General features: G+C 41.8%; 1 long non-coding RNA gene across 1 annotated transcript in view; it reads right to left on the bottom strand.

Annotated features, from left to right (window-relative positions):
• The window catches only part of LOC133382116 (uncharacterized), a 47,609-nt gene extending 31,298 nt beyond the window's left edge, over positions 1-16,311 (bottom strand). The window contains exons 1-2 of the long non-coding RNA XR_009761797.1: positions 16,068-16,311; positions 14,191-14,320 (exon numbers count right to left, since the gene is read on the bottom strand). This is a non-coding gene — a long non-coding RNA (uncharacterized LOC133382116). The remainder of the gene's footprint in view (positions 1-14,190; positions 14,321-16,067) is intronic.
• Positions 16,312-16,704: the final 393 nt, after the last annotated feature.

Raw genomic sequence — 16,704 nt, 5'->3', positions numbered from 1 at the left:
TTTTGAGATGAGGCGACCAGAACTGTACACAGTATTCCAAATGCGGTCGCACCATAGATTTATACAACGGCATTATGATATTGGCTGTTTTATTTTCAATACCTTTCCTAATTATCCCTAGCATGGAATTTGCCTTTTTCACAGCTGTCGCACACTGGGTCGACATTTTCATCGTGCTGTCCACTACAACCCCGAGGTCTCTCTCCTGGTCGGTCACCGCCAGTTCAGACCCCATGAGCGTATATGTGAAATTAAGAGTTTTTGCTCCAATATGCATAATTTTACACTTGTTTATATTGAATTGCATTTGCCATTTTTCTGCCCATTCACTCCGTTTGGAGAGGTCTTTTTGGAGCTCTTCGCAATCCCTTTTTGTTTTAACAACCCTGAACAATTTAGTGTCATCAGCAAACTTGGCCACTTCACTGCTCACTCCTAATTCTAGGTCATTAATGAACAAGTTGAAAAGTACAGGTCCCAATACCGCTCCTTGAGGGACTCCACTTTCTACAGCCCTCCATTGGGAGAACTGTCCGTTGATTCCTACTCTCTGCTTTCTGCTTCTTAACCAATTTCTTATCCACAAGAGGACCTCTCCTCTTATTCCATGACTGCTAAGCTTCCTCAGAAGCCTTTGGTGAGGTATCTTGTCAAACGCTTTTTGAAAGTCTAAGTACACTATGTCCACTGGATCACCTCTATCTATATGCTTGTTGACACTCTCAAAGAATTCTAATAGGTTACTGAGACAGGACTTTCCCTTGCAGAAGCCATGCTGGCTCTGCTTCAGCAAGGCTTGTTCTTCTATGTGCTTAGTTAATCTAGCTTTAATAATACTTTCTACCAGTTTTGCAGGGACAGAAGTTAAGCTAACTGGCCTGTAATTTCCGGGATCCCCTCTGGATCCCTTTTTGAAGATTGGCGTTACATTTGCCACTTTCCAGTCCTCAGGCACGGAGGAGGACCCAAGGGACAAGTTACATATTTGAGTTAGCAGATCAGCAATTTCACATGGTCAACCTTTCTTGTTGTGTTGTGATCCACAAACAAGTTAGACTGCTGCAAAAAGTGGACTGAACAAACTCCCCATCCATCTCTAGTGGCAGTGAATTTCTCCAAGTTTTGCTGTAGTCTAGTGGCTATGACTAGCCCCATTTTGTTTTTTACACTACGATCACCTGGAAAGGGATGACCAACTATTGTCTTCTCTTCAGCAATCACTTGAAAGCTTCAATCAACCTTAACAATAGCAGAATGCTCTAAAAGTAGTTAAGATATACATTTAAAATACTAAATTGAAAACAGAGTGTACCTTATTGTAAACAATTTATAAAACCAGTATAAACTCATTAACAAACTTCAGTATGCAACTTCAAATTAATGCCCATACATAATAAAATACAAAAAGTGGCCAAACATGTTTTGACAGATGTCTTCCTCTGTGATCTTGTAACTGATAAAAGCACACATTTTATATTTCTTTCTTAAATGGGGGCTGATAATTTTGAAATTCAACAAATTAAAAACCCATTTCTTCTTTAAATTATTTACAATAAATTACACTCTATTTTCAATTTAGTATTGCAAATGTGTAACTTAACTGTTTTTGTGAGAGTTCTCTTTGGCGATGCCAAGGAAGAGATGGATGTACCCAGCAGTTTTAGTGGCCACATGGCAGGATAGAAATAGTTGGTGCCTGGCCACCCACTCCACATGGGTAAGCAGACCACAGATTCAAAAGTTTCATTAAGAAAATATGTATCAAAAGCTGCCACTAATGACAGATTATCTTGACTCATTCCAGTCTGGGTTCAGGTCTCATTATGGGACTGAATCAGTCTTGGTCATCCTGATGGATGACCTCTATTGGGAAAAGGACAGGGGGAGTGTGACTCTGTTATTTTTACTTGATCTCTTGGTGGCTTTTGATACCATTCACCATGGTATCCTTCTTGGCCGACTTGGTGAGATGGGTATCGGAGGCACTGTTTTACAGTGGTTCTGATCCTATCTCAAAGGTCATTTTCAGAGAATAGCATTGGGTGATTGTCTTTCGGCCCCCTGGCAGTTGTGTTATGAGGTGTTGCAGAGTACCATCTTGTCCACAATGCTGTTTAATATCTATATGAAGCCTTTGGGAATGGTCATCAGGAGATTTGGGGTGACATGTCAGCAGTACGCTTATGATGCCCAGATCTATTTTTCTGTGACATCTGAATCGGGAGAGGCCATACAAGCCCTGGACCAGTGGGCTGGATGAGGGCCAATAAATTTAGTCCGAATCCTAGCAAGATGGAGCCACTATGGGTTGGTGGATCCCAAGTGTGGATAATTGGTCAGTTGCCTGCTTTGGATGGGGTTGTACTCCCTCTGAAAGAGCAGGTCCATAGTCTGGGGGTGCTCCTGGATCCATCTTTGTTGCTAGAGACCCAGGTGGCCTCAGTGGCTAGGAGTGCCTTTTAACAGCCATTTCTGGACCGGAATAGCCTGACCACTGTTGTCTATGCACTGGTAACCTCCAGGCTGGATTACTATAATGCACTTTATGTGGGGCTGCCCTTGAAGTTGGTCCGGAAGGTGCAGCTGGTGCAAAATGTGTTGGCATGACTGCTCACTGTGGCAGGGTATCACCAACATGTCACCCGCTGCTGAAAGAATTGCACTGGCTGCCCATTAGCTACCGGGCTAAGTTCAAGGTTCTGGTTTTGGTGTACAAAGCCTTATATAGCTTGGGACCAGGATACCTGAAAGATTGTCTTACTCCTTATATACCCAGTCAATCACTATGCTCTGCAGGGAAGCACCTCCTGCAGATACCATCTTATCAGGAGGTCCATTCTGCACAACATAGGAAGCGGACCTTTAGTGTTGTGGCACCTACCATTTGGAATTCTCTCCCCTTAAATATTAGACAGGTTGCATCTCTGTTAGCTTTTTGGCACCTACTGAAGAACTTCCACTTTCAACAAGCCTTTGAAGTAGAGACTTTATCCCAGTCTGTGTCAGAATTGCTTTTAAAGATGTTTTTAAAAGCTTTTTTTAAAAAAGATGTTTTAATATATTTTAAAGTCTGTTTTTGAGATTTTTAGAGCGTTTTTAGTGTTTTGTTTGCCGCCCTGGGCTCCTACTGGGAGGAAGGGTGTGATATAAATTAAACAAACAATACCTCCAGCATCAGAAGCAGCATGTCTCAATATAGTTGTTGGGGAGCAACAGCAGGAGAGTGCTATTGCCTTCATGTCCTGCTTTTGAGCTTCCCATAGGCACCTGACTGGCTGTGAGAAACAGGATGCAGACCAAAGATAGCCAACACAGTGTCATGCAGATGTTTTAGACTACAACTCCGATCAGCCCCACTGAGCAAGGCAGGGATGCTGGAAGTTGTGGCCCAAAACATCTGGAGGGTACCACATTGACTACTCCTAAAATAGACCTTTCATCTGACTCAGCAGGGCTCTTATGTTAATTGTTCTTAATTTTTTTCATTTAGCCCTGACATATATTCCTTAATATTGTAGAAAATTGTTTAATATGGAGGATCTAGTGGGACAACAGCTGTTCACCATAACAGCCTTTGAAGCTTTCCACAACCTTGCCTAGAATAATTTGAGAGTCATCATTACACATATTTACCTTTACCATGAGTGAATAAGGTGACTGTTAGAATAGCCAGTCACTCACTGTTGCTTTCTTTCCGAATGAAGTTTATGATCTTAACCTGATGACAATCTCTGTAGTTTAGAGAAAAGGCGGGTCAGAGGAGACATGATAGAAGTGTATAAAATTATGCATGGCATTGAGAAAGTGGATAGAGAAAAGTTCTTCTCCATCTCTCATAATACTATGAAGCTGAATGTTGGAAGATTCAGGACAGACAAAAGGAAGTACTTCTTTACTCAGCGCATAGTTAAACTATGGAATTTGCTCCCACAAGATGCAGTAATGGCCACCAGCTTGGATGGCTTTAAAAGAAGATTAGACAAATTCATGGAGGACAGGGCTATCAATGGCTACTAGCCATGATGGCTGTGCTGTGCCACCCTAGTCAGAGGCAGCATGCTTCTGAAAACCAGTTGCCGGAAGCCTCAGGAGGGGAGAGTGTTCTTGCACTCGGGTCCTGCTTGCGGGCTTCCCCCAGGCACCTGGTAGGCCACTGTGAGAACAGGATGCTGGACTAGATGGGCCACTGGCCTGATCCAGCAGGCTCTTCTTATGTTCTTATGTTCTTATGTTCTTAAGGTAACTGTTTATTACTATTCACATAAATCTGAACAATGAAGTCGGGGTTCTATTCAGACAATAATCAAATGAGATTCTGATCTTTATTTTTGGCTGAGCTTCTCTCCCCTCCTCAAATGACTGAGAAACAATACTACAAAAAACTTTCAAGAGTTGCAAAAGCACGAGAAGAGGCTATGGTTAAGTGATACATTTCAGGCCTGCAACTGAGCACGGTGTAAGTTACTTTTGCCACTGCTGACTGTTTATTATGTTTGTCTGGTTGCCTGGGGAACCAGCTCACGCCGTTTCACTCATTTTATAACGTTCCTGTAAATGTTAGGTAGGGCCGGGATTTATTATGCACTGTCAACACCTCAAATGGAACGCACTGCTGAGCTCCACTTACTTGGCAAGGTGCCGGTGCTTAGTACCTATTTCTCTCTCTCTCTTTAAAAAAATAATTTTGCATCCAGATTTCAACGCATGTAACCTCTAATGTTTGTATACATTTCTGTTTGCATACATACATCTCTCCAACAATAAATATAGTTGGTAAACTTCTCAGTGGAACCGTTTGCTGGAGAAGAACTGGTGTAGAAATGGTAGGACATTTGTGTCAAGGGAACAACTGAGTTAGCAAGCAACCAACTCAGCCAATTGCTGTTGGGTGGAATTTGTGACTTGTTATTTGCGAGAAGTAAATTTTTAGGGGAAGGAGGTGGAGGCATATTTACTGAGAGTGTTTCTCATCCCTAAGCAGTGTGACCCCATTGTCACCAACCCAACAGCTCTCAGTTGCCTTGGGAGATGAGTAATGAAAATTATTAAGCCTGGAGCATGTTAGTTTTCCTTTCCTTTGTCTGTCCCATGCATGACAGAGCATATTTGACTGCAAATTAGCTGGCATAAGGCACAATACTGTAGTCATCTTTGGGAGAATAGGACAAATGAAGTGGGATAAATAAAGTAACGGGGGAGATCTTTGCCGACAAGCCATTTCTACATTATCTGTAGAACCTCAGTTTAGCACTTTATGGTTTCTGATAGAACTCTATTAGATTGTTATCTCTATATGTGCTGATATATCACTTTGCTTTTTTAAAAAAATATTCAAAACTATTAATTTTGATAATATGCTAGTTATGAGGGGCTAGCTTTAGGGGTAGTTGCTTGTTTTTGTAGTAGATAGCCTATAAGTTCCATCCCTTAAGTAGCATTTGTCTTACTCTTATACTCCCATTAGTAATATCTGGGGAGTTTGGATATCCCTTGTAATCCTTATATATCACACAGCTTGTAGCGACAAAGACTCTACAGCCAAACAGCCTTTCTAATCAGTCTGCCTTTCAGGCAACCACAGTGGCAAGACTATGTCAGCAAAATCACAGCTGCTGCTTTTAATTGCCTCCCAATTTGCCTCTCTGGAGCTGGCTAATTTGAACAGTGCTCCTCTGGAATACTGTGAGGTCTCTGATGCTAATTGATTTTGTCTTGCTTAATCAGAGCTGCAAGAAGCAGACCCCATGTATGCTGACTGTTTTCTAAGCTGAGTTCTGGCACTGGGTGACAGAATGGAAAGAAAACACACACATGTTCACATGTGCGCGTGCACACAGACACACTGAAAAGGGAGGTCATCAAAGCACTTGCTGGCCAAAATCTGATTAAAACTGCAAGAAGCCAAGACTCTGTGCTGAAAGGTGAGATTCTGGTATACATTATATAAATATATAACTTTATACCCCTCAAAGTGCATTTGGAGACCTCAAATGACTTTGTGAAGCTTTGGTATATTATACGCATGAAGCATTAAAAAAGCAAACTTTCAGACTTGTACAACTGTTTTAAAATGTGGTTTTTCAAACATTTTTCTTTCTTATGCTTGGTGTCAAGATAAGATTTAATGGAAAAATAATATAACATTCATATACATAAGAAAACGGGAGAAGTATAAATCATGAAATGCATTATTTCAATTTCTTTTTAAAAAACAAATTAGGGTGCAATCCAATTCATATTTATGCCAGGCTGAGGGGAGTTGGATATGGCAGATCCCCAGCTGAACCAGCAGGCTTCTGGCTCAGCTGGGCTCTGCCTTGCTGCACCGGCAGAAGTCCCACATCCCAGCCCTGCCATGGCAGAGATGGGTCCCTGCCAGCTCAGCTGGAAGTCTGCCGGGAAAGCCCAGCCTAAGGCCCAAAAAAGGGGCATTCTGGGGCATGTCGGAAGAGAGGCTGTGAGATGGGACTTAGGCCACATCCAAGTCATGTTTGGAGTGCTCCTGCAGGTCTTCATCTGGCCAAAATTTGCAGCGGGAAAAAGCTCGGTTGAAGAAAATAATCACAATGGAAGTCTAAGGAAAGCTCTTACTCCCCAGTAGGGGTATTTGTGGGAGCTGGCTTTTACTTTCTGGTCCCTGTGTGCAGCTCTTAGCTGAGGCAGCACTGAGGCAGCCCAGAGACTCCTGAATGGCTGTTAGATGCCGTCGAGCTTCCTGCTGGCTCCTCTTCCCCCAGCATCCCATCTGCCGGCTTCCCCTGAGTTGGATTGCTCTGCCCATTTATATAGTTATAATTTAGGTGACATTCTGTTGTTCTAGATCCATAAGCTATATGTATTCATATATCTGGAAGTGTTGGAAAAGAAACAGAGGAAGGTGTACATGTTTGGCTGTGTAATACCCTCGAGCCCAATCCTATAAGGTATTTTTCAGCTGTAAGATTACAAACACTGACATGGCTGTTTAATTGCTCTCACTTACCAGCTAACCCCTCCTAAAATTGCCTCTGGCAAGTACGGATGGAGGAGAAATTAAATTCAGTTTGGCATTAAAAGACAAACTTACAAAATTCATGCTTTTTGAAACAATATGTGGAAACATAGCCATCCTTTGAAATCCACACTTCTCTGAATTTTGCAAGGCAATTCTCCAGCCAAGTAATATGTACAAAAATGCTTGCACTAGGGTATAGCATGCATAACAATGCACCTATTAATGAAAAATAGCATGCAAACGGGCAATATATTTGGGAAAAATTGTTTGCAAAAATGTGTGTATTAGTCAAAACTACATACAAAAATATTAGGAGAAATACACACTAAAATGCTGACAAGTTTTCATAATGCTTCTAAAAAATTCACAAACTGTTGCAGAAATGTGGAGAACTGAATTTAAGATTGGAAAAATGAGAGACTTTGAGAACCACAACTGACAGATTTGTCCATTCCTAATCACAAATCCCATAAAGACTGTTGTCACTTCAGAAGTAACATATGTAGATAGGTGCTATGGGGGCATGTGTTCATCTCTATGTCCCAGAATCCTGGGTTCCCACTCACATGGGGAGGCTCCGTAGATACACAAGACTGCCTGCTGCAGAAGTACACTTCTTACTCTGGGAAGTCACGCAGTTCTGGTAAGTGGGGATAAATGTGCATTTCTTTAGCCATAATCTACATGTGTTCTTTTTTCAGGTGCTACAAGAAGGCTAGTGCCACACAGGCCTGTGGAGTCGGTACGCCAAACCTTCGACTCCAACTCCTCTATTTTTCTACTGTCCGACTCCGACTCCACCCAAAATTGCTTCCGACTCTGACTCTACAGCCCTGGAAAGCTCTGTAAATGTCTTTTTAAATTGGAAGCTCTCGTAGGAACATTTTTATCGCTGCCTGAATATACGCTGATCTTGGCATCACAGCATTTGTCTTCATCTGGGTCCTGACACTGACACACAAAACGTTTTCCATCTTGAGTTATGGTGAAATGCTCAAATACAGCTGACTTCATGGGAAGCTTCTTTGACATTTTGAATTTATATTTTAAAAAAATTGTCAATCAAAATTTATTTTGAAGTCGGAGTCGGTACATTTCTACGACAGGTCCAGTTTCTAATCAGGGAACAATTATGCTAGGACTCTCCAATCACAGTGCTTTGGAGAAGGAACGATGAAGCAATATATCAGCTTCTTCTTGTCTGTTGTGTGCTCTTTGCTGGTTCTTCTAGTATTGCTTGCTTGGAAAATGGTGGATGTTCAAACCCTACCTTTGTCACATGCTCAAACATCCACTATTGTCAAATAATCTTTGCATGTAGCTTCTGTGAATTTTAGTGCCAACTGAACAGAATACAAGCATGAAGCTTTTTTAAAAAAATCATAGTAAGAGACTACCCTTGAACCTACCCTTCTGATATTTTGCAGGGTATTTTCATAGAACCGTAGAGTTGAAAGGGGCCTATAAGGCCATCGAGTTCAACCCCCTGATCAATGCAGGAATCCAAATTAAAGCATACCCAACAGGTGGCTGTCCAGCTGCCTCTTCAATGCCTCCAGTGTGGGAGAGCCCACTACCTCCCTATGTAATTAGTTCCATTGTGTACCACCCTAATAGTTAGGAAATTTTTCCTGATATTCAGTTGAAATCTGGCTTCTTGCAACTTGAGCCCATTATTCCATGTCCTGCACTCTGGGATGATTGAGGAGAGATCCTGGCCCTCCTCTGTGTGGCAACCTTTCAAGTACTTGAACAGTGCTATCAGTGCTATCATATCTCCCCTCAGTCTTCTATTCTCAAGGCTAAACATAATCAGTTCTTTCAGTCCCTCCTCCTCCTAGAGCTTTGTTTCCAGTCTCCGGATCATCCTTGTTGCCCTCCTCTGAACCTGTTCCAGTTTGTCTGCATCCTTCTTAAAGTGCAGTGTCCAGAACTGGATGCAGCAGTCAAGATGAGGCCTAACCAGTGTCAAATAGAGGGGAACCAATACTTCATGTGATTTGAAAACTATACTTCTGTTAAGGCAGCCTAAAATAGCATTTGCCTTTCTTGCAGCCACTTCACACTGTTGGCTCATATTCAGCTTGTGATCAACAACAATCCCAACATCCTTCTTGAATGTAATATTGCTTGAGCCAAGTATCCCCATCTTATAATTGTGCATTTGGCTTCTTTTTCCTTTGTGTAGAACTTTGCACTTATCCCTGTCAACTTTCATTCTGTTGGTTTCAGCCCAATGCTTCAGCCTATCAAGATCCCTTTGAATTTTGTTTCTGTCTTCCAAGGTATTAACTAGCCCTCCCAATTTTATATCATCTGCAAATTTGATTAGCATTCCCTGCACCTCCTTGTCCAAGTCATTAATAAAACTGTTGAAGAGCATTGGGCCAAGGACCGAGCCCTGCAGTACTCCACTCGTTACCTCCCCGCAGTTTGAGAAGGAAACATTGATAAGCACTCTTCGAGTATGATTCTGGACCCAACTGTGGATCCCCCTGATAGTTGTTCCATCCAGCCCACATTTAGGTAGCTTGCTAATCAGAATATCATGGGGCACCTCGTCAAAAGCTTTACTGAAGTCAAGATATGTCCACAGTCTACCAAGGAGGTTTCTTGATCAAAAACTGAGATAGGATTAGACTGTTCTTGATAAATCCATGTTGGCTTCTAGTAATCACTGCATTATTTTCAAGGTGCTTTCAGATTGACTGCTTTATAATCTGCTCCAGAATTTTCCGAGGGATTGATGTCAGGCTGACTGGTCTGTAGTTCCCAGGGCTCCTCCTTTTTGAAGATAGGGACAACATTAGCCCTCCTCCAGTTAACCCACATTTCACCCATCCTCCACGATTTCACAAATATAATAAACAGTAGTTCTGAGAGTTCTTCAGCCAGTTCCTTCAATTCCCTAGGATGCAGTTCACTGGGGCCTGCAGATTTGAACTTGTTCAAAGTGATTAAGTATTCCTTGACCACTTGTCTATCAATTTCAAGCTGCAATCCTACCCCTTCAACTTCACATTTGCCAGGAGGGTCATAGACCCTCTTTGAGGAGAAGACTGAGCCAAAGTAGAAATTGAGCAATTCTGCATTTTCTTTGCCATCTCTTATCATGTTATCCTCATTGAGTAGCTGTACCACCATTTCTTTTCTCTATCTTTTACTATCGATGTACCAGAAGAAACCATTGTGTTGCTTTTGGCATCTCTCACTAATCTCATCTTATGTCCATCAGATGAGTCCCCAGAGGAGTAGGAGTAGGGGATTGGCACAGAGGACCTAGGCAAGGGAACAAGCAGACCCACCCCAGAAGTAGCTCCAGGCCTCCCAGCCACAGTGTAGTTAGTGAAGGGTGCTGAGAGGAAATAGAGCTCCAGTGGCCAGAGTGGTTTAAGAGTCAGCTGCACTGATTGAGCTCTTTGAGTGGAACAGGGCATCTCCTAGCAACTCTCAGCACCCTTCACTAACTACACTTCCCAGGATTCTTTGGGAGAAGCCATGGCTGCCTAAAGTGAAATAATAGTCTCGTGTGGATGTGGCCAGGAACAGCTTTGGTTTAAATTTGTGTGGGAGGCTACATGTGTCTGCTGTAGAATAAAAAGGTGGGGGAAACCTGAAAAAGAATGATTCTGTTTACAATGTTTTCCTTTTGGAAAGGAAAGGGGCTTCCCTTCTGCCCAGTGCCCACCCACCCAATCTCCTTCCCTCCCACTCCCTGCCTCTTCCCTGGGTCAGTGTTGGACTACGACCTGGGAGAGCAAGGTTCGAATCCCCACACAGCCATGAAGCTCACTGGTTGACCTTGGGCCAGTCACGGCCTCTCAGCCTCAGAGGAAGGCAATGGTGAAATCACCTCTGAATACTGTTTACCATGAAAACCCTATTCAAAGGGTCGTCATATGTGGGGATTGACTTGAAGGCAGTCCATTTCCATTTTCAAATGTGATTGCACAGAAATAAATCCCACTGAACTTGAAAAATATGCAAATGATCAAACCCACACTCCCTTCTCCTTCCTCCTATCCCCTCCTCTTGCCCCTTCACTCCCCCTTCCTTTGCCCCTCCCTCCCAATTCCCTTCCAATCCCCTCCCCCTCCCCTTCCTCCTCCCCACGGTCAGTTTTACCTATCTTAAACATGACTGCATGGAGGTAAATACCATTGAACTCTATAAGCATGCAAATGATCAAACCTGCCCTCCCCTCCCCCTTCCTTTGCCCCCCTCCAATACTCTCCTTCCCACTCCCACTCCTCCTCCCCCAAGGTCAGTTTTTCCTATCCTAACCAAGATTGCATAGGAGTAAATCCCATTGAAAATAAGCATGCAAATGATTTGACCTTCGGCATGCCCCCTCCCTGTTGACTTTTCGCCGAGCCTTGAAGACCTGGCTCTTCAGGCAGGCCTATGGGATCTCTGGGGTGGGTTAGGTTTTACACTGTATTAGCGTAAGATGGTCTTTAGATGAGATGTTATGACATTAATAATGTGATGATTATGTATATAAGGAGATTGTATTTTATATTGTATTTTATATTGTACATCGCCCAGAGTGTCCGTTCAGTCGGACAGATGGGCTTCTGCTAAATAAAATTTTATTTTATTATTATTATTATCAGACCTGCTTTTCCCCTCCCCTCTCCTCTCCTCTCCTCTCCCTCCTACTCTGCCCACTCCAGCCCTCCCTCCCTTCCCCGCCCCTGGTCAGTTTTACCTATCCTAAGCATGATTGCACGGGAGTAAATTGCACTGAATTTAATAAACATGCAAATGATCAAACCTGTCCTTCTCCTCCCCTCCCCATACTACCTGCTCCCCTCCCAGTCCTCCCCTCTGCATGTCCTCCCCTCCCTCCTCCTCCTCCTCCCCTCCCCATCCTCTGTGGTCAGTTTCACCTATCCTAAGCATGATTGCAGAGGAGTAAATCCCATTGAACTCAATAAGCATGCAAATGATCCATCCATTCTCAGCAAACTTGCACAGGATCCCATTTCTTACCTCCCAGATTAAAAAGCAGGGAAATTCACTAATAGGCAAAAAAACTTGTGGTTTAAGAACGTACCTATAACCCACAGATATTCTATCAAACTTTAAAAAGCAGGGAAATTGGGCAGCTATAGTGAATGCACCAGGGGAGCAGGAGACCTGACCTCCTCTCTGAGATATTGTACTGCCCTACAAATTCGTCAAAATGCAAACACCATTTTGGTTGATCTTTCGCAGTCTAATCCACTTGCTGTGTATCTTGGAAGAATTTGGTAACATGTGCCTCTGAGCATATGGTGAGTGGTGGCAACACCTGCAATCAGCCCAAATAATAGAAAGAAGATATGTCCTGTGCTGATCTTATTTTAGCTGGGAGGAAGCAATATTATTAAGACAGTTGATATAGTTCAGATGCTCACTTTAAATATGTCTGATTTACTTTGCAATTTTAGTGAAGTTTTCTATAGGAAATCATTTTCTTTTGCTTTTGTTTCTATGAATATGTGAAGTACAGCAACACTTTGCAAAATTTATACTAAAAAAACTCCAAACATAAGTGTGGAATAATGGCACTGACTTCTGCAAAATAGTCTCCAGTGGACCTCAGAAGTGTCTCAACTTGCACAAAACAGTGGTAGGTGAAATATATTCTAGCAAAATGCTAGGTGTGCTCTATGTTTTTAATTGACTGTGCCCACCTTGCCTTAAATGAAGTGGTTTGAACATAGCAGGCTGAAAACATGCATCCTCTTTTTTCCAACAGCTAGAGTCATTGCTGAAGTAGCAACATATTGGAATCAGACTGATTTTTCATCAAACTGCAGGTCCAGATTCCACTGTTAATGGACCCAAAATAGAAATAGAACATAACCTCCAATTTGAAACACAAAAGGCTGTCTTCACCATCATATGACACTGACCAATAAAAAGGCTTTGAAATTAATAAAAATAAATTTGACACAGATTTCTGGGATGAATAATGGGGGAAACAAAATTTTCTAGTGTAGATTCTCTGTAGAAACATTAATAACACAGGAAAGAAGCAAAGTAAGAAGAACACCAACAAGCATAGAAAAATATAATTCTCTATCTTTGGAGATGGCAAGTGTTGCCACCACTCACCATATGCTCAGAGGCACATGTTACCAAATTCTTCCAAGCTACACAGGAAATGGATTGGACTGTGAAAGACCAACCCAAATGGTGTTTGCATTTTGACCAATTTGTAGGGCGGTCCAATATCTCAGAGAGGAGGTCAGGTCTCCTGCTCCCCTAGTGCATTCACTATAGCTGCCCAATTTCCCTGCTTTTTAAAGTTTGATAGAATATCTGTGTGCTATAGGTACGTTCTTAAATCGCAAGGTTTTTTTGCCTATTAGTGAATATATATTTAATATATAGCACAAGTCCACCTCCCTTTCTATTCCTTCTGTTCTTTTTACACATGTTATATTCTTCAATTGCTGTATTACAGTCATGGGAGTCAACCACCAAGTTTCAATTATACCTATCAAGTCATATTTACTCTCCTGTATTATGAGTTCAAGTTTTCTTCTATGTTGTATGCCATTTTCACAACAAACTAAACTACAGGGAATGAAGCTAAACCATTTTAGATTTTCACAGGGAGCCAGACCATTCCCAGAGGGGCTTAAACCACCAACATCCTCACTTTAATGTCTGCTTAATCACCACCCATTGTCCACTCCCCTGACAAAAAAAAAACATTCTCAGGGAGGATAAATGAGCCTAAAATTCCCCTCTCAAATTTCTATTTACTGGAATTTGCTGCAGCTCAGTAGCTGAGTCCTGTACTTTTGAAACAAGGACCTCCTGATTTTATTGGTTGCTGCTGCTACAGCAGTAGGCCTATAAATTTAGGGCAACCTAGCAAAGGAGCCCATTTTATGTGCAAAAGGGAAGCCCTGGCAGATGAAGTGTCAAGGTTATAAGTGAGTTTGGCAGCAAGGTGAGGAGGCTAGGGCAGACTACTCCCTTCCATTTTTTCACACAACAAATCCCAAGTAAAGAAGTTCAACAATAGGTATTCCTATAGAAAGCCAGCATGGGTGTGAGGGCTGTCCAGTGTATTGTTCAGAATGACAAGGATGACAATGGATGCCTGCTAGGCAGGTGTTGAGCATGTGTACTTTATGCGGTATGCTCAAGGCCTGCAGGAAATGAGTTTGTTCCTTACAGCCAAGGTAACTGACCTGGAGCAACTGAAAGAATCAGAGAGATTAATTGAAGAGGACTTCAGGGACACTTTAGAGGCGTTCCACTCCCAGGGTGATATCTGCTTTGTTGTCAAAGAGAATGAGGGCCTTGGAGAAGGGGGGCACTCTGGAAGAAGAAAAAAACCCATTGAACAGATTCATTTTCTGAGGGAGAAACATATGACTTTCTTGTACTGAGGATATTCCTCTAGAGATTGGGGGCTTCTGGTAGTCAGCAATTCAATCATTAGGGACATAGATAGCTGTAGGAATGGGTGAATCTGTCAATTTTGCTTCCTCTGTTTCTCATTTTTCCAGTCTTAAGTTCAGTTCTCTACATTTTCACATCAGTTTCTGATTTTTTTAGTGCTATTAATTTTTAATTTTAGTGCTAATTTCTCCTCATACACACATTTTTTTTGTTGTTGTTGTTGTTATGTGCCTTCAAGTCGATTATGACTTATGGCAACCCTATGAATAAGTGACCTCCAAGAGCATCTGTCATGAACCACCCTGTTCAGATCTTGTAAGTTCAGGTCTGTGGCTTCCCCTATGGAATCAGTCCATCTCTTGTTTGGCCTTCCTCTTTTTCTACTCCCTGCTGTTTTCCCCAGCATTATTATCCTTTCTAATGAATCATGTCTTCTCATTATGTGTCCAAAGTATGATAATCTCAGTTTCATCATTTTAGCTTCTAGTGACAGTTCTGGTTTAATTTGTTCTAACACCCAATTATTTGTCTTTTTCGCAGTCCATGGTATGCACAAAGCTCCCCTCCAGCACCACATTTCAAATGAACTGAACACATTTTTACAAAGCAATTTTTCCTAATATAATGCATTTTTGTATGTTATTTTCACTAATATGTGCATTTCTATGCACCCTTTACCTAATATATGCATTTTTGTATGCATTACTAAGTGCATTACTTTAAAGTGTTTTTAGCGCTTTATTTGCTGCCCTGGGCTCCTGCTGGGAGGAAGGGGGGATACACATTAAATAATAAATAAATAAATAAAAATTACTTGGCTGGAAAGCTGCACTGAAAATTTGGGTAAGTGTGAATGTTGATGGGTGGCTTTGTTTTGGTTCACATATTGTTTTGAAAAGTACACATTAGGCTTGTTTGCCCTGTGGAAATCTAAAATGCAAACTGAATCAACTTTGTCCCCCATCCCTAGATAGTTGGGTTTGTGATGGGCATGCAGACCACATGGTGACTTGCCTGCTTGTCTTAAGTGTATATTTTCATAAACCAGAACTGTCACTAGAAGCTAAAATGATGAAACTGAGGTTATCATACTTTGGACACATCATGAGAAGACATGATTCACTAGAAAAGACAATAATGCTGGGGAAAACAGCAGGGAGTAGAAAAAGAGGAAGGCCAAACAAGAGATGGATTGATTCCATAAAGGAAGCCACAGATGCTCTTGGAGATCACTGATTCATAGGGTCGCCATAAGTCGTAATCGACTTGAAGGCACATAACAAAATGTTCAGTACCTAAATGTTTGCAGGATTAGGTCTCATAGCTAATATTGCTGGTTCTTTTGGCAGCTGCAAAATTCTACAGTCCGTGATCAACTTGCTAAAGATTTGTTTTCCAAGGTAGAAAAAGGCCATGAGTCTGGAAAGATTTATAGCTTCATTTAAAAATATTTATCATTTTAAATGCAGCTGTGTTGCCATCAACCACAGATAGACTGGTAAACTACTTAGAAAGATAGAGACATTGCATAAAACAATATATCCTGATAGTTTTAAAGAGCTTTTGTCATGCATGGTCTAACTTTGAAACATATTTTACCAAATCCCCATTTATTTCATTTCTTGTCCTTCTCTTTACTTCCTTTCCCATCATTTCTACTCACCAAGGCACTTGTGTAAATAGAGGTATTCCCTGTTCCAAATAATGATCTCCTAGTACTGCTGTCAGTTCCTGCTTTGTCTCATTAGCTTCTCTTGACACTGCTGTAGAGATAAGGAGTTCACAAACAGAACTATGGAGCATCTGAAATCTATTTGCCAAGGATAAATGTCCAGCTAGGCTTGATAAAAAGTAAAATTGAGATTCACTGGTAGATCTTGGGGTGATCTGCAGCACTTCAGCAAGGGGTTCTGATTCCTAATTGTTTAACAATACCCACCCACCAACCCACCCAGTGGTTTAAATGAAAAAAAGCTTGAGAGAAAAACAGGAGTGGATTATTGTACTGGAAATGGAAATGGACTGCCTTTAAGTCTATCCCAACTTATGGCTACCCTATAGGGTTGCCAGGCTCGGGGCCTGAGACTGATCCTGTATCTTAGGAGAAGAGAAAATCAGCCAAGTGCAGGTGTTCTTGCAACACTGTAATGGGAAAAACCACAAGGTGGAATTCTCCCTTCCCCCTGCACAACTTTTAAAGATACAGAAAAACCTCTTGGTTGCCAGCCTTTCAGCTGGTTACTTTGCATGTGTACTCAGAAGTAGTCCTACTGAATGCAGGCACTTACTCCCAGATAACA

The sequence above is a fragment of the Rhineura floridana genome, chromosome 3 (assembly GCF_030035675.1).
Source record: "Rhineura floridana isolate rRhiFlo1 chromosome 3, rRhiFlo1.hap2, whole genome shotgun sequence".
Taxonomy (NCBI): domain Eukaryota; kingdom Metazoa; phylum Chordata; class Lepidosauria; order Squamata; family Rhineuridae; genus Rhineura; species Rhineura floridana.
This window is presented reverse-complemented; position numbering and strand designations above follow the sequence as displayed.